Raw genomic sequence first — 19,493 nt, forward strand, 5'->3', positions numbered from 1 at the left:
TATGTCTGTTACAATTCTCTATATCTCTCTCTCCTTTCTTTGTTTCTCTGTCTGTAGGGCTCTCTTTAGTATCTGAAGTAGGGCAGGTCTTTTATTAGCCAAATCTCTCAGCATTTGTTTGTCTGTGAAAAATTTAAGCTCTCCCTCAAATTTAAAGGAGAGCTTTGCTGGATAAAGTATTCTTGGTTGGAAATTTTTCTCTCTCAGAATTTTAAATAAGTCATGCCACTGCCTTCTCACCTCCATGGTGGCCGCTGAGTAGTCACTACTTAGTCTTATGTTGTCTCCTTTGTATGTGGTGAATTGCTTTTCTCTTGCTGCTTTCAGAACTTGCTCCTTCTCTTCAGTATTTGAGAGTCTGATCAGAATATGTCTCAGAGTGGGTTTATTTGGATTTATTCTATTTGGAGTTCGCTGGACATTTATGCTTTGTGTATTTATATTGTGTAGAAGGTTTGGGAAGTTTTCCCCAACAATTTCTTTGAATACTCTTTCTAGACCTTTACCCTTCTCTTCCCTGTCTGGGACACCAATGAGTCTTAAATTTGGACGTTTTATTTTATCTATCATATCCCTGAGATCCATTTCAATTTTTTTCCCCATTCTTTATTTTGTTCTTTCATTTTCTGTTCTGTGGTCCTCAAGGAGGCTGAGTTGTTGTTCAGCTTCCTCCAATCTTGTATTATGAGTATCCAGAGTCTTTTTAATTTGGCCTACAGTTTCTTTAATTTCCATAAGATCTTCTATTTTTTATTTACTCTTGCGATATCTTCTTTATGCTTTTCTAGGGTCTTCTTTATGTCTTTTATATCCTGTGCCATGCTCTTCTTCATGTCCTTTATATCCTGTGCCATGCTCTCATTGCCTGTCTGTAGTTCTTTGATTAATTGTGCCAAGTACTGTGTGTCTTCTGATCTTTTGATTTGGGTGTTTGGGTTTGGGTTCTCCATATCATCTGGTTTCATCATATGCTTAAGATTTTCTGTTGTTTTTGGCCTCTTGGCATTTGCTTTACTTGATCTTTAATTTGTCAGAATTGCAGCTTGGTGGCATACACTTTCTCTAACTAACCAGCAGATGGCGCCCGTGAGTCACCTATTCCCCTCAAGTCAGTTCTTCCCAACTTTTGTCTTTGCGGTGTGTGGGGATCTGATTCTTGTGGGGTCCAATTGGTGCACTTAATTTGGGTGTGTTGTCGGTGCTGTCCACTCTGAATAAGGGGCGTGTGTCTGAGCGGTTAGGGAGGAAGGGCAGCTTTAATAATCAAACTCCCCAGCTCTTCCTGGAGATTTAAGGCTATTCTCTGCCACTGATCCACAAGTCCTTGGTATTCACGTAGGGTTCCTGGGATTTCCAAGTGGTTCCCCCTTCCCAGCTGTGTTCTTCCAGGACCTCTGCTGAGGGAGGGCCGTGCCACGTCACAAGTGCACACGAGCCTCCAGGGAAGCCCTGGGATGCCGGGCTGTGCAGGGGCGTTCCCAGCCTGCTTCAAAGATGGTTGAATGGGACGCGTTAACTTCCCCCTTTCCGCACAGCTCCGCCCTCCCAACTCCGGGACAGTCAGCCATGGGTGTATTAAAGGCCACTGTCCATGGCGGATATTGTGGCATGTGCATGGTGCTATGGGAAAGACTCCCTGTTACACTGGGTTTCTTGGCGCAGCTCTGTGCTATGGGTTCAGCCCCAGGCAGAAGTGTCCCCACCCGCCGGGGAGATGACTGCAAGTCATGCATTTTTTTCTCCTTTTGGCTCCCCTTTGCTCCCCTGGGCCCAAGACAATCAGCAATGGGTGTGGGAAGGGGTATCCTCCACACCAGACACCGAGGTGTTAGCCCAGCCTGCTCCCGTCGTATCTGCAGCTGCTCCCGGGCTTTTTTTTTTTTTAAAGAACTAGTCCATCTCCAAACACCAACCCACTGTTTCCCCACACTACAGCATGGCCGAGGGATTTTCAGCCGACTCACTTACTCGTTTCAGAATGCAGACTCCTGGTTTCACCAAATGCACGTCCCTGTAGATTTAGCAGACCTTGTGTGGCTGGTGCTACTATGGAAGTGGTATTCTGGGTCACTTTCTGGTTTTTATCTAGTATTTTTCAAGGAGGTGTTTTTTTGCCCTGTCTCACCTAGCTGCCATCTTAGGTTCTCCCCAATATCATCTTTAATCTTTAAAAATGAGGAAACTCAGGTACGAGGAATTAAGTGACTTGACAAAGATCATAGTTATTCTGTGGCAAACTGAACCAGTCTTCTAAATTTGGTGCTTTTTATGTTCACTGCAATATAATATTTCTTTTTAAAAATTGTCAATTGAATATATGGTATATAAGCATGTTATATGTAACATGAAATTTGCAAATATATCAGTTAATATATCAGTTTAATATATCAGTTAAACTTTCATGTCACTCTCTTTACTATAAAAAATACCCAGTTTACTATAAGTATCAGAAAAATACAGACCTCAGAAAAACAATAAAATCATTATAAAGTAATAATATCATCTGAACCCTATTTGTGTATAATACAAATTCTTCTTAGCTACATTGATTCAGTCAAGAAAATATGCTTCATATGCTTCATTTATAACATCCAAAATTCCATCCCAGAATGAAAAACAGCATAGCGGTCATGTTGAAAGCATTTGCCCTGCATTTGTATCTACTTATTTTTGCACCATACAAATCTGCTGGGCATTATTTCAATAATTTGGGGGAAAGAATATCTAATTTTTTTATTTCTTTAACTGCTGTCTCGAAGACAGCAGTGTCTACATGCAGGATGGGTTCCTGCATGATTGAGAAACCAAACAAATCCTTCTTAAACCTGCAGCAACTTAGCAACTCATTATAGTATTGTGAATATTTTCATCACACCATTCAAAGCTTTCTTGAAATAAACAAAATTTTCTTTTTCTAATCAGTCAACATATCCAACATTAAAGCTTGTTTGATTTTCCCAGAGTTGTGGTTGGTTGTTTGCTCTGGGGAATCTGGTTACTTTTTAAAAATTAATACAGTTGGGGGAAAGGTGCCATAAGAAAGCTTCGGATGACACGATGTGTTTGTTTACCAAGCATTTCCAAGAAAAGATTTTAGCCAGTCACTTGGGTGTTTTATCTACAGGATGTCAAAAATCTGAATGTTACACACTCCTGAACATTTGGTGGGGGACTGGTCACACCCAAAGGACCACTCATGTGATTAGGGAGTGGTCCATAATCACATAATCACATGGGCCGCATCACATCAGCCCATGTCAGCCTGTAACAGTTCACAATAGACCACTTGCCCCACTACTGGAAGGGAGAAGAGCTGGAGATTGAGTTCAACCACATGGACATTGTCCATCAATCATGCCTACGTAAAGGAACACCATATAAACTCGCAACACTTGAAGCTTCCATGTACTTCCATGACTGAGAAAATGCATCTCTGTGCCAGGAGATGACACATTCTGATTCTACATGGAGAGGACATAGAAGCTTCCATTTGAAACCCTCCAGACCTCACCATATGTGTTTCTTTTATTGACTTCTTATTTTGATCTTTTTACTATGATAAAGGTACAATCATAAGTATAGTTCTTTCAGTGAGTTCTGTGTATCATTCTAATGGTTGGGAACCCCCAAATTCATAGCCAGATGGTCAGAAGCACAGGTGGCCTGGGGTCTGAACTTGCAACCAGCATCTGAAGGGCAGTCTTGTAGAAGACTGCCCTTAACCTGTGGAGTGTGGACTAACTCCAAAATGAATTGGGTTACTGCAGTCTTTGCAGCTACTGATAGAGGTTTTTTATAACCTTTATAATGGGGAAACTAGAAATGTGTCAGGCAGAAGTAAGAACACTGATAGCAACAGAATGAAAGAAAGATATATTCCTATTTCCTATAGAAGACATCATTTCCCATAGGAGACATCAATAAATAATGTCTAAAAATAAAAATTCGAGAAGTAGCAGTTTAAGAATATTTAGTGACAGGGAGGTAAATACCAAAAGAAATAGCTAAAAGAGTTCAGGTGGTTTCCTCCAATGATTGGGGTTGAGAAAGGAAGGTATGGAGCCCAATGTTTATCAAAGTAAGGCTTGTAAAACTATTTAATTTTTTAAACTATGTGTGCGTATAACCTGGATACAGATAAAATTTAAATCTGATAAAATAGATTTCTGATCATTTGGCATACTTTTACGAAGTTTTTTCAAATAAATGTTTATGAATTCACCTGATTTGAGAATTTTTAATTGTTTAAGAAATAAAGATCTTATTTTACTTACCAACATTCATTGGTAAGTAAAAGTGAAGGGATTTTTAAAAACATTATTTTTGAAGTACCCAAATTTCTTTACTTTGTTCTGTTTAGCTCATCACTACTGAGAAGAACTTATCTAAATACTAACCACTTCACTTGATCACATAAAACTACTTAAAAGATTTAATGGAAGGGTGTTTATATTATGGAAGATAATATGGTAAGATAGTTAATGTAAGAATAAGCTATGTTATTAAGTAGGCCATCCAAAGAAGGGCATGTACTAAGTACTTACAGGTTCTAGCTAAAAAATATAAACAAATGTTAAATGAACACATTAATGTTACAATTATAAATATAACAATTAAAATGTTGCTAGTAATTGGATACCCAAAATATTCCTAAATTTGTTTTTCAGTATTATCTTTCAAAGCTACTTAAACATGGCACATATTTTTTATGTCCTAGATTTTGTATGAATTGTACATAAGGCTTTTGAGGATTTACACTGATATTTGAGAACCAATTTAAAGATGGAGCAATTTACTCCCTAATACATTTGCAGTAACGACCTTGGTATTCCCTGTTTTTCAGTCTTAATACTCTTCATCCAAATGACGATCAGTTTATAGCAACTAAAATTTTATCCAGAGACATAGCTTACAAACTATTCCTTTTTATATCCACTTTGATAAAGAAGGAAAGATATATTATGTAGTTTAATGTTTGCTGTATTGTTTAATTGTGCCTTGAATTCATTGAGAAAATACATTTGAAAAATCAGAATGGCTAGGTGTATTTACCTCCATCCCTAATTAGACTATAATGGCTTCTTCTAAGAAGACTGCAGGCACTCCCCTAGTTCTTAATGAAATGTAGCAACTGCTTCTCAAATCACCATCATGAGAGCATTACACAATTTTATCTGTCTATATTCTATTTCTGCTTTATGTTTTTGTTACATTGAAGCTATACCAGAGTATGTTTTCTATCACTGCAAAAGCCAGATAAAATAGTTTAACTATCACATCAAATTGGGGAATTAGACATATAAATTGTCTGCTGATGTCTATAGATTATGTCCATAAAAAATAAAAGCATTTTTCCCTTTTTAGAGAGAATACTACCAACACCTTCTTTGCTTCACAAACAAATTATCTTTTAAGAGACCAGGTGCAATGAGCAAAGAGTTGGCTGGCTTCCCAACCCAGATTTGAGTTTTGATTTCTAAATGTACTTATCAAGTAAAGAATCACAAAAATGCAGAATTTAGAGTTTAAAGACAACAAGTCAGGAATTATTTTCTGAACTTTTTGCCTTAGGGTAAGAAGAGGGTGGGGATGCTCTGGGTAATCATCTGCATTGAAAGGAACTTAATTGCATTTCCTATGGATCTCCCCACCTGGACAGGTGGCTGTGAGAGTCCTCAGAGTCCTCTTTGTTCCCACCAATCCACGTCAGTCTGAACATGAAAGAAGCCTAGAGTTTGGAAAACCAGTTAGACATCCAAACAATTCTCCATTTTTAGTCCAGATACAAGATAAACAGGATTCCATTTGAAGCATTTATGTAACATGATTAGATGACTAACAGCCAGCAGAACACCAGTGCAGTAGTAGCTCATTCCTCCCACACCAGTTCGAAACCAACTCCTAAAAGTACAGATTCACATTGGTATGGGACCTTTGGGTAGAGTTGAAATACAATAAGTAATTCTTCCTTGCCATGATTTTGGACTCTTGAGAGGCCTGCTCCAGAGTACTCTTTGGAAGCCAAGAGATTTCTAACTAGCTAGCAGGGAGATTGCCTTGTAGTATCACTCAGACAGCCAAAGTAAAACTACACTTCATTCTGTTTTGTACATTTGCCACCATTATCTCCTCTACATTCCTACCCAAGCTTTAAACAAATGAGAAGATGCCTTTTTAGCTTCTGCTTTACTGAAAGAAGGCAATGCAAATGCATGGATTGCTGATGGATTATGCTCAGGTCTAACTCCTAAAATGACTGGTAGCAGAATCTCTCAGAATAAATATTATCTTTCAAACACTAGTCAAGCTGGAAGTTGAAGAGAAACACAAAGCCTTTGCATTTGCTGCTCCTGGACCTGGAATGCTCACGGAATGCTCAGTTGTGTGGCCAGCTTCTCATTATTCAGGTCTTTGTGTAAATGTCTTCTTCAGGAGATCTACAGTTGCCACCTTCTCTAAAGTAGATTCCCTCAACCCCCACCCCTAGTTAACTGTCCATCACAGTACCCAGTTTATCTCTGTGGGGACCCAGGGCCCGGACTGCCCCTCCCTAATGGGGAATTAGGCCCCACAGCACATAGCAGCCTGCATGACTGGAATAGAAGTTGAAGGTCTTCAGACCTCCTCAAGGAAAAAGTATGTACAGATAGAATTGTAAACAAAGCATTGAAACTCCCCTCCTCTGATCACTGTTGATAACAAACCTCCAGACCCCTGCATCACGAGACTCTACTGAAACTCTGTTCTCACACCCTGTGGAATGTCTCTGTCCTAAACACTTACAAACTGCCCTTACACTCCCACCTTTGCAAGGTGCTGACTTTCATTTTCTGGCCAGCTGCCACTGGGAAGAATCTTCTCTTGCTCGTAAGTTCTAAAAAACCCATGTCTGACTCCCTGCCTGGCTTGTTCTTTGGTCTTAGGGCTGCACTGACCCAAGCCCTTCCAGAGCTGGATTGGAACAACTGGAAAGCCAGCCAGGAGATGAAAGAGCCACCGACCATAGTGGGCATGAGTCCTGGGAAGGGAGAATCCGTGGGGAAAATCCCAAATTGACCTGTATCATCCATGTATGGAGGGGTAGCTGCCCTCCTGGATGAATGGTGACCACTGTGTGAGTATGGGGATGCGCTGAAAACTCCAGCAGGGTTGCTAACTGCTTTGCAACAGATAGCAGGACAACAAAACTTGAGTAAGAAGAAAACAGACTGTCAAATAGCAGCAGCCATAGCATGGCCCTTGTTAGGAGCTTTCCAGATGGCTATCGATGCAGAACAAGTGGTGAAAGCTATTACATGCCATTTAGAGAAGAAAATAAAGCTAGAAAGAGATATGCACCTTGCCCAGGCAGAAATGAAGGACTCTCTGACTGATCCCCTGCCCCAAGTGAATAATCAATTAGAGACTCTGGCATGCAGATATGCCTGAGTCAAAGACCATAAGTTGCCTTGGACTCAAGTCTGGAGGATTTTTGCTACTCCAGGATGGGACCCCAAAGCATGGAATCCTATAGACTCCACCTTGGAAGAGGGAGAAAGAATGGGGGGTAGAAGAGGAATAAAGAGCCCCCAGGAGGTGCACCCTATAATATAACAGACCTGATCTGAGTCCAGCTCACTATTAAATTAGCTGGTGACTCAGTGTAAAGAAACTTGACTCATTGTGGGGAACATGTCCCAGGTCACCCCCCCCCCACTGGAGCATACTTGATGAATTACAAGATATACTAAGGGGGCTGGAAAGGAAACATGCAGTTTATGCTGCTAACCTTGTGGGACCCAATAACAAAACTTTGACCAGGAGCATAAAAAATGTAATTTTACAAAGTGCCCTGAATCAATGGTATGAGACACTGGCGCCCATTCTTAGCACATTGGTAGGGCAACCCATCTCCAGGGGTGCCCAAGTAGTAGAAGATCTAGAAGACTCTGAACACCTAAGGCGTAAAGGGGCTGGAGTCAGGGCTATGAGCCGTGCCTTAAAAAGACATTACTGTCCAAACCATGTGTTATGCAGACGGATGTGGGCTGACCTAATAGCCAAGGAGTCATGGCAAGTCCCTTTTCCCCTCGCACAGGGGACAGGTCAAGATCCCCAAATAAAAGCTATATATGGGGACACTAGGGACCAGAGGCTGCATATTGAGTTAATTATTTTCTGGTCTCCCACTAATGAACATAAAGTTTTAGCACTGGTGAATATTGGAGCAAAATGCATCCCAATATACAGAGAACAGCCATGGCCTGGAGGGCCTACATTAGCCATCACCACAACAGTTACTAATGCAGGTTGGCCAGCTACCACCTCAAAAGTACACAGTGTACATTTCCTATTTCAGAATACATATTAGGAATTGATATTCTGCAGAATATCACTGTGCAAACTACTATGGGTAAATTCCATCTCTGGTGCCGAGTGGTCAAAACCGTCAAAAGAGGACATGCTAAGTGGTCACCAGTAAAGGTACCCTCCCTGAGATGCACAGTAGCAGTGCATCAATGTAAGTAACCAGGTGGACATCAAGAAATTACTGCTACCATCAAGGAATCAGAAAGAGTAGGCATTATAATCCCTACACACAGCCCATTTAATAGACCACTCTGGCCAGTAAGAAAAATGATGGAACCTAGTGAATGACTAGACATGGTCAGGACCAGTATTAGCTTTGGGTGGGGCTTGTGGCTAAGGCAACAGGCAAAGCGAGTTCCCACTGGCATTTGGTCTCAACTCTGGAAATGAGCTGAACTGTAGTACAGTCCCTCAGAAAAATAACCATGTGCTGCCTATAATGCTATGTTGCAAGTAGAAGGACTAAACCAAAGAGGCCTTGTATCATTGTGCACTGCCATCCCCATACAGGAGTGGATAAAAGAGCAAATAAATCATATTCAGGGAGTGCTTATCTGAGCACTCCAACAAAATGGAAAGCCTATCTACTGCAACATGGTGTCTTTAACAACGGCCCCTTAAGTGCAGAAATGCATAATATTCTAGGACCAGTTTCCCATGTGGAAGAACATTTGCCCCTCCCTACTGATACTCCCAAGGTGGCTATTTCTGTGCCCACCATTGAGGATGTGGCAGTATGTCGGAGTCTGCCTGGTATACTGATGGATCAGCACATGGGCAGTCAGCCACCTGGACAGCAGAAGCCATGATGGACACTTATGGTGGGAAACTGGAACTATGCAAAGCAGTCAATGGGCTTAATTAAGGACTGTATGGATGGTCATTGTTCATGAACCAGGAGATGCACTATTTGTATTGGCAATTAGGCAGTGTACCAGGCTGAACAGTGTGGCTGGCCATATGTAAGCAAGAGCAATGGACTGCTGTTGACTGCTCCTTATGGGGGAAAGAAATGTGGGAAGACATCCAGGCTGCCTGCCCACAAGCGCTAGGTAACTGTGCTTCATGTTTCTGCCCATAACACTGATTCTTTACCTGGCAACATTGAAACAGATGCTTTAGCAAAAGTTCATAGCCTAGAGCCAACATCACACAAAGCTGCTGAATGGCACATAGGAAAACAGAACACTAAGGAAACCAGACTCTGTGGAGGCTGGTGCAGCAATTCCAGTTGCCCATCATGCGGCAACAGCTGTATGACGTTGTGGATGCCTGCCCCTCCTGCTCACTGCGACGACCAAGAATGCTTCCTCACCAATTTGGTCACATCAGCCACGAGCAGATCCCAGTCACCAGATGGCAAGTAGACTACATTGGGCCCCTTCCCTTATCTGAGGGTGCAAAATATGCCTTTACAGCCATAGACACAGCTACTGGGCTGTTACTGGCCTTCCCAGTAGGAAAATCCAACTAGTGGGCTGCAATACATAGCATAGAGAACTTATGTGCTTTCTTTGGGGTCCTCCCACATGTGGACAGTGATAGAGGGAACTCCTTTACTGGACAATTAACTCAAGCCAGGGCTACTGAATATAACATCTTATGGACACTTCATTTGTCATACAATCCCACAGCAGCAGGGTTAATTAAAAGAATGAATGGGCTTTTGAAAGAGCAGCTAAAAGATGACAATCCCTGCAGCAGTGGACTCATTTAAATCCAGCCCTCACCATCCTCAATTCACGACATTGAGCAGCTGCTCCCACTCCTGTTAAGTTGGTAGCTGCGGGACCCATGCAAGTGCTATGAATTCAGGTAAAAGGACTGGCAACATTACAACCACAATGAGGTAATCAAACTAATTTGCTCTTGCCTGCACCACAAGCATTAGAAATTGGGGAAAATAAGGTTGATTTGCCATGGTCCTGGCCAATGCAGCCACGCTGGTTGGCAATCCTAATCTCATGGAGTATTGGGGTCACCTAAGATTCAAGATACATATATAAAAAAACCAGGTCCCCATATATCTCAAGGTGCATATGTATGACTCTGTGGACACATCATGCCTAAGCCACAGATTTAACTCCAGAAGACTTCCTGCAAATTGCAGGGGAAAAAAGTGTGATATCTAACAGGACAGGAACTCTTCTGTCCTTGTGCATCAGCAGGAATTATCCCTTATTGTTCCCCATAACATCTTTCTTTTCGCCCACAATTGAACCCGGTGTTAGTTTTGCATGGACTTGCCACTTTAAGGCGCTGCCGGCCTATCTTGGACCATAATCCCTGCGAATTGGACTGTGTAGAACACCTTGCTGGTCAGGCAGAATTCAATGCATCAGAAAATAAGCACAGATTTTATCAATTGTCAGTAGCATCTCTTTGTGAGGTAGTTATTTCTGTGTCTAGGGATCCTGGTGTTCTGTAGTCTCTTATCCCGCAATGTCTGTCCTATGGTCTGCTGTGTGGGGGTGAACTGTGAGGTACCAGGGCTCAGGCCCTGACCCCTCCTTTATTATGAGATATATGCAGCCACCTTCATGACCAGGCAACTGACCCCTCCCCCCCAGGGAGGAAAGCATTAAAATTTCCATCCCCTAATTACTGTTAGTAACTAAATCTCAGGAGACCTTCTTGTAACCAAATCTCGTGAGAAACTCCATTGTCACAAACCTTTAAAAGCTCCCCACCCCCGGAACTCCTTGCTCTCTCTCTGCGGAATGGCAGAACACTGACTTCACTCTCCTGACCCAATGCCATTGGGAAAAATTGTCTCCTGTTTTGTAAGTCCCTAATTAAACTCACGGGTAACTCCGTGCCAGGTGTGTTCTTTGGTCTTGGGGCTAATCTGGGCTCAAACACTGGCATATAGCACTTCTGCTCGCATTTCAATAGCCAAAGCAAGACATGTTGCCAAGTTTGAAAATGGAACATGGCTGTGTACCTGTGTAGCATCCCTCCTATGGGAAGATGTTCTCTTACAGGAAAAAACTTACTGGGAGAAATAATGCAATCAACCACAAAAGGATATTGCTCAGAAACTGCTATTTACTAATAATTTGTAGGCTAACTTTTAGGTTAACTCTTTTGTCACTGGTATCTTGAATTACAAGGAGTCATAGTAGAGATCCTCCATATGCTAAAAATTAAGACTTGTAGACAGGTGGTCCTTTTCTTCTATTCCCTTGCCTGATTCTGCCTTTGCAATTCCTGGACCTTGGCCTGAGTATTATGTAGGTATTGCATGTCTGCATCTGGACAACAGAAGGCCAAGGGCCTCAAATTCCTGAGTCAGTTCAGTTCTACCAGTATCAAAGGAAGCTGACATGGGAAATTACTTCCCCAGAAAATGCTCTAGGAATAAATGACTAGAATAGATGAAGAGAGGCCATATCTGGCTTAAATCCTTAGGGTGATATTTCAGTAATAAACCTCATTCTATAAACACGGCATTAAAGTGAGGCTCATTTATTTAGTAATACACGTATGTCTTCAGTTTCAGCTGCTAACTTAGGTATCTGTCTACCTCTATTCTCTAATTTCAATATATTTATAATGGACTCCTATAAAGGTTTTCAGCATTACATTGTTGGAATTGTTGGAAATGCCTATTTGAGATGGAAGTTTTGAACTATGGCTTAGCCAAGTTTAAAAGAAAATTCAATGAAATAAGCTTCAGTGGCAGAGAGATTCCAAAACGAGCCGAGAGATCACTCTGGTGGGCACTCTTACGCACACTTTAGACAACCTTTTTTAGGTTCTAAAGAATTGGGGTAGCTGGTGGTGGATACCTGAAACTATTAAACTACAACCCAGAACCCATGAATCTCGAAGACAGTTGTATAAAAATGTAGCTTATGAGGGGTGACAGTGGGATTGGGAATGCCATAAGGACCAAACTCCACTTTGTCTAGTTTATGGATGGATGTGTAGAAAAGTAGGGGAAGCAAACAAACAGACAAAGGTACCTAGTGTTCTTTTTTACTTCAATTGCTCTTTTTCACTCTAATTATTATTCTTGTTATTTTTGTGTGTGTGCTAATGAAGGTGTCAGGGATTGATTTAGGTGATGAATGTACAACTATGTAATGGTACTGTAAACAATCGAAAGTACAATTTGTTTTGTATGACTGCGTGGTATGTGAATATATCTCAATAAAATGATGATTAAAAAAAAAAAAAAAAAACACATACACACAGTGAACCCTAAGGTAAATGATGGACTATGGTTAATAGTATAATTATAATAATACTGTTTCATCAATTGTAACAGAGGTACCACACTAAAGCAAACTATAAGTAATAGGGAAAACTGTGTGACAGGGGTTATATAGGATTTTGGATTTTCTGCATGATTTTTCAGTAAACCTACAACCTTTCTAATAAAAATAATTTTTAAAATGTATTTAATATAGCAAACACACAACACAATTTTTACTTAGCTTTCATGTTCACTTGGGATGACACTGGAGGGAGATAATGGAGAATAAGGAGGGATCTAACTCTCCACTCCCTCCTCCCAGCTCTCCCCCGTTCAAGTAAGCCATTTAACTCCTTGGTTTCTTCTTCTATAAAACAAAGGCTTCAGATTAGTCCACAAGCCTTATTTCAAACCACTGATCTGTTTTTCAGCCTCACAAAACAATGTGTTTTTTATAAGAATTATTTTCCAACATTTAACATTCAAAATATTTCTCATAAAAACCTGGGTCTTGGCTTCTCCTGACACATCACAACGCTGAGAGATGGTATGGCATGGAGACAACTCAGCTGGCATGGAGAGCAGCTAGCCCCTGTTCCCCGGCGTGCACTGTCCAGCTCACCACGGTCCTCCTGCACCTGGCCCACTGCTCATTAGTTACCTGCATGGCCTCTGGAAGCTTCTGAGTTGGCAACCCTTGCTCTGCATGCTCTGGAGTCCCTTCCAGCTCTACTATTCTGATTCTTAGTGTGGTTGTTTACTAATAAAAGACAGCTTGATTCAGCTCCCAGTAAAAAAAAAAAAAAAAAAAAAAAAGAAAATTCAACCAAAAACAATTCTCAACTAGAAATTTCTATGTTGAATGTTTTTGTCTTATGACCTGTGGGTGACATTTTTTTTTAATTTACAAGAAATTTTCTTTTAGAAAATATTTGCAATGTAAACCCATATTGCAAGACTTTATATACACATTTTTGAAAAATGACAATATATGTGTCGGTGGGCAAATTTAAAAATGTGAGTTCTATCTGTTTTGATCTATGAGTGCTATCAATCATGTCATCCAGAAGAATGGGTACAGAATTTAAGATAAAAGTCTCTCCAGTTCCAAAAACATCTCCAATGGGTCCAAGCCACAGAGTGCTATTACCGTCTCCCTGAGAATTTCCCTCTGTTGAATGCTCAGTACCTCTTCTGGCCTCTTCCTAGCAGTTAAATATTTTCATTTGTCTTATTATTTCCTTATAAATTTCATTTTCCAGATTTTTAGTCATTTTTTTATTATCCATAACACTGAGACCTGAGCAAGTCTGCATTTCAGTTTAGACATCTAGGTGTATAGAAGGCAACAGAAGTATGAATCCAGCATTTAAACAAGAATATGTTCCTTGTCAAGGTTGCTACATCGAATTTAAAGAAATTTCTCAAGTTTCACATATGCAGATTTGTGTAAGTTCCATGGGGAACTCCAAGGAAGAACAATCATTCCATCATTCCACTAAGTTTGATTTTTTCTCAGTGTTTTAAACATGCAAGAAAGACAGCCAAAATTTAGCCTGGTATAAAAGAAATAGGATCAGGTTCATTTTCTGTTCCTCTTCTTTAGAGAAAACTGTACCCATTTCTGATTGTTTTAATATCTGGTATGGTTCAGTCAACTTTTTCAATAGTTGTAGAATGTGAAATGTCTACAAAAGATTGTGAGAGACCTTTTTTTTCTTCCTACTTAGAATCACTACCACATACAAACAAGGCGATAGGTCTCTGCATATTGCTGTTGCTGAACCGTAAGCAAAACAAAGGAAAAAGACTGATTCAGATGATACATCTAAGATGCTTGTTGAGTGAAATGTCAAGTAGATTCATGTCTTGCCTTGTCTATCATCAGCCAATCAATGACACTTGAACCTGGGATGACCAGGTCAACTTGCTACTACTGCTACCAAGTGGGAGAGGGAATGCATAGATCACCTCTCAGAATAACAATTACTATGTGGTGCTATGGTAATTCCACAAATGCTGGTCATTGTCCTGCTTAGCAAGAAACTTCCTATGCTCCCACAGCTAAATACCAGCTCACTCAGATCTTGACACAAGGGAAACAAAGAGGACTTTGGGATATCAACTCCCTGGTGACCTGGGTCTGATTAGAATTGAATTTCACTCTGCTTAAAACAATTAAAAAAAAAAAAAAAAAAAGATTAAAGTAAATGAAGCCCTTGAGTGAGCTGTGTTCTTTCTTTTGCATATAAATGAATATGAATACAGTCAATAGACAGACTTTTACCACCTTCCTCTCACCCACCCCCCATCCTTCCACTGACATTTATTTTTTAGTGACTTGGAGTAGAATGTCGTCATAAGAAATAAATCCATCATATTCCCGTTTGGGATCAATACAACATATTTACTGTTAATTTGTCATGCTTTTGTATGTATACTTGTTGTAGCCTGTAATCCTTAAATTTGCTCTGGAGATTTGGAGATTTCATCAAATATCCAAAATCAAAAGCCTTAAATTTTTTTTATCGCATTTACATGCAAAGCTTACAAAGTTCTCCTGGGGAAATGGTCGTAAGAGCATTCTTCTAACCCTTGTTAACTGTTAACTGTCAAAGGTTGAGAGTAAAATTGCAGAGGTTTGTTTTATTAAGAGGAAAAGAAAGCCATGATGTTAATTTTAAGTTTTCTTAAAACTTAATGGCGATCTTGGACAATATTTTTTCTTATTAGTTTGCTGAAAATAAAAGTATAATTATTAGTCAGGCTAAAAGAACATATAAAAGCAGCAACTTGTTTTCTCTTTCTGAAAGACAGCTGTGGAGCCTGCCTGGAGGACCATAATTGAGGCAAACTGAGTGGGGATAACTGGCATTTTAGGCACATTATTTTAAATCAATCAAGTCCCCCACAAAACTTTCCGCAACAGTTGTTACTTTCATCATCCTAATACCATTTGTTAATAATATGTAAAATTAAACTACTATATGTTTATTCCTAAAATTAGCAGTGAGCTAAAAGAGATAAAAACCACATTTTTTAATCTGCTTCTCTTACTACAGAATGACCCAATTAACAATGAAACCATCTGAAAAGACAATGTTAAATAAATTCAGTAGAGACCTACTATCTCAGCATTTGAGATCACAACTTCAAGTATATTATAAAGTGCACTGTTTAACATTTTATACATTATTACTGTATTCCTATAAAATAAAGTTCAATTAGTCATTTACACAATCAAAATTCACTTTAACTGTGTGATTTTCTAAATAACTTTTTTAAAACTCATTTTTATGATAAAGATAAGGATTATTATAGAGAATTGTTCCATGAACACCTCTCAAAAACACTTTTAAATGAGTCTAGTTTTCTAGAGTTCACTGTGGTTCTAATCCCTACTAATGATCCTAGACATACATTCCAGCCTTGTACACAATGGCCTTCAGAACTGGCAGGATTTTCATAGAAACTGACCATTTTCTGACTTAAAATAGTCAATGATAATGATGGCTCTATCACTTTTTTTAAATCTCCAGATCAAGCTATTTAAAAAATTAATGCTACCAAAGAACAAAAAGATAAAGATAGTTAATAATAATAATAATAATAGCCAAAAGCAAAAAAAAATTTTTTTTTTTAAGAACAGTATATACCCAGAAATATTTACTCCCAGTTTGGAGGTAATAAAAAGTGACAGAAGAGAGAATTTTGCCTAGTTTACTTTCTAATATTTCCTGTTTATAAAATGCACTACGTACTCTAACATTTCTCATTTTACACTTCCTGAAGAGATTGAATCAGTGTGATTTCATGCCTACAGATTCTCAGTTTCCAACACTCAATGACTAAATGATCAGTGACTGAACAATTCTAAATTGTGCTTTTAGGAGGAAAAACTGTCCAAAAGGAACTCATTTAGCAGTTCACTTACTGTGTGAACATTTGTCATTTACTTTCCTAATGTTTTCTTCAACTGTTTATTGCAATTAGTAGAAATATTTGCACCATTTCTGTAGTTTTTCTCTGATTGGCCAGAACTCTAACATTATTCTTGGAAATGCCAGTCAGGGAAATGAGAGCACTTCCAGGAATATAACCACAATGAAGTGATTTTGCCTAAACATGGCGTTTTAATTGAGTATGTACAGGCACAGAACACTTCTTAAGAGCAGCATGAATATTAATCTTTTCAAACTGCAATTTCAAATTAAGATGCTATTGAAAATTTACAAGCTTGTTTCTTGAGCTCAATTTTACTATTTTAATCCTCTGTGGGGAGTGGGAGACTGGGGAGGAGTCATATACAGACTGAAAAGGCTAATAATTATATTTTAATTGCTTTTTTCTCTTGGAATTTGCTATAACGCACATAATGCACTTCTCTGAGGAAAAGTAACTACATAAACTTAAATTTATAACAGTGAAGATAGGGAAATACTTTTCAGCATTTGGATTCTTCAGGGTCAATAAGGCACTAAGTTTTCTACTGGTGGGGGTGAAGGGCAGAAATTTAAAGAAAGACATTTTTTCCCTATACCTCTACAATTCATTCCCTATACCTCTACATTTATGTGTATAACATAATCCTGTATAAGATCTTAACCACTGAAATTCAGATAAATTAGGTGCAATTTAGCTTCAGAATTAACTGCATTTTAGTGTATTATATTTTTGGAAATCACTTGTTGATAAAGAGTTATTCTTAACCATATGAATACTTTAATGACTAGACACTCTATTTCCTAGCTGCCTATTCGATTGTTGCTGGTTCTCTTTTTCCACTACCATTTTAATTATTTCTTGAGATGCTGCTTCTAATTGAGATTATCACTCTTCTTGGACCTCAAGGCCTCTGACTAATCCATACTATTTATCACAACCTTTTAAAGAGCTATTGCTTGCCAAGATTCCAAACAGAATTAAATATGAAGCACTCCAAAGTTTGGTTCATAAAAATGCACCAAGGAGCAAGAAAATTAATTGCTTTCACTATCCTGGGTTTGATCAGTTAATGAAAAGACACAAACGGAAAAAATAATTTTAGGAAATTAAGAAAGAACTGAGGCTTAAGATGTCTCTTATGAAGAAATTACTATCAAATCTTGGGCATGGAGAACATAAAAATTTTCTCTTATTTATCAGTTATAATTGCCTTTTATAAATCACATCAGCTATTACAAAGCAGATTCATATTCCTTAATTCATGTTGTGTTCATCCTACCTAGTTACAAAGGGATTTTTACCACCCCGAATTTATAGATGAAGCTCTTAAAGCATAAAGCTAATCAGTGACAATTCCAGAATGAGTCTTCTCGTTCCAAAGTCTCAGCGACATTCACTTTATTATGAGGTTCCAGTTGGAGCACAGAGCTGGAACATGGAATATCTCCCAGAATGGGCAGACTTAGGAGAGGGATCCAGAGTAGTAAATGGGCACTTGAAGGCACTGAGCACGTGGGGGAAGAGGGAGTAACCAAAATGGGAATCAGAAAGATGCTGAGTTTGGATAAAAACAAAATTTACCTACTCGACAACTTGGAATAGGCTCTATTTTTTTTTCCAGTTAAAGAATGTTTCACTTCTCCAAAGAACTGGGCTCAGCTTGTCTTTGTTTTGACCACTACAGGTAGCAAAATCAACTTTTTCTTATCACACTTGAACATCCCACATGATGATATTTTGGGGCTCCTGTTGTCTATTGCTCTTCTAAAGGAACTACTTTATTCAGAGGTATTTCTAGGGAACTCCCAGACTAAATTTTGTGCCAAGTTTGTACCTAGTTCACAAATAAAGTCAAAGACTTGTACTCAAGGAGTTTAAAGCACAATCAGAAAAATAAGAGAGGACAAAACAAATAGATATTCTTTTCTGTTTATTCTTGGGACCTCAGCTCTCATTTTGGAATGAATCCCCCAGCACACCATGAGTGTGAACACTGAAGACAAAGTTGAGAATTCAGAGTCACTGAGATTGAATCAATTTTTTTTTTCTCCCTAAGACCTCTTTTGAAAAAAAATTAAAATGGTTCTTGTTTTTGGAATGCTGTTTGATTCCTGTGTGAGTACATCTGTGAGGATGGGGGAGTGCTAGCAGTGGTGAGGAAGGACAAGCACAAGAGGTCCTATGGTGCAGTGCTGCTCAGCAACATCTAATCTTCAGGACTCAAAACTGTGATGTCTTATGTTCTGCACCATGTGCACATCAATTTCTACAGTTGCTCCACATAACTGTTGTTCCACAAGATTTAAATTTTACACTAAATACGTGTATCAGTTTCCTATTGCTGCTATAACAAATTACCACAAACTTACTGTCTTAAACCAACACAAATTCATTCTTTTACAGTCCTGAACATCACTGAGCTCAAGTCAAGGTGTCAGCAGGGCTGGTTCTTTATGGAGATTCTGAAGGAGAATCCATTTCCTTTCCTTTCTCAGCTTCTAGAGGCCCCCTGTATTCCTCGGCTTATGGTCCCTTCGTCCATCTTCAAAGTCTATCTTTAAAGAACATGACACCAATTTCTGCTTCTATTATCATCAAGTGGCTTTCTTTCTTTGTCTCTCTCTGATTTTCCTCTCTTATAAAGATGACTGTGAGTACACCAGACCCACCCTGATAATCCAGAATAATCTGTTACAGCAGCAATAGGAAACTGATACACCTACTTAGTGTAAAATTTAAATCTTGTGGAACAACAGTTATGTGCTTAACTTTAAGCAAATCTGCCAAGTCCCTTTTGCCAATTAAGGATACAGCCACAAGTTTCAGGGTTAGGATGTGAACTTAACCAGGGGCCATTATTCAGTCTACTACACTAGGCTAGGGTTCTCTGGCCCAATAATGAGGCCATGGAAATGAGCTGGACTCTCCCATATGCTTGGTTCTAAAGCCCTTTCAACCTCATATACGTTACCCTGAGTGCTCAAGGGGCAGATCCTGC

General features: G+C 39.3%; 1 pseudogene; it reads left to right on the top strand.

Moving 5' to 3' along the window:
- The first annotated feature begins 9,589 nt into the window (after positions 1-9,589).
- The window catches only part of LOC119535458, a 30,368-nt pseudogene continuing 20,464 nt past the window's right edge, over positions 9,590-19,493 (top strand).

The sequence above is a fragment of the Choloepus didactylus genome, chromosome 5, assembly GCF_015220235.1.
Source record: "Choloepus didactylus isolate mChoDid1 chromosome 5, mChoDid1.pri, whole genome shotgun sequence".
Classification (NCBI taxonomy): Eukaryota; Metazoa; Chordata; class Mammalia; order Pilosa; family Megalonychidae; genus Choloepus; species Choloepus didactylus.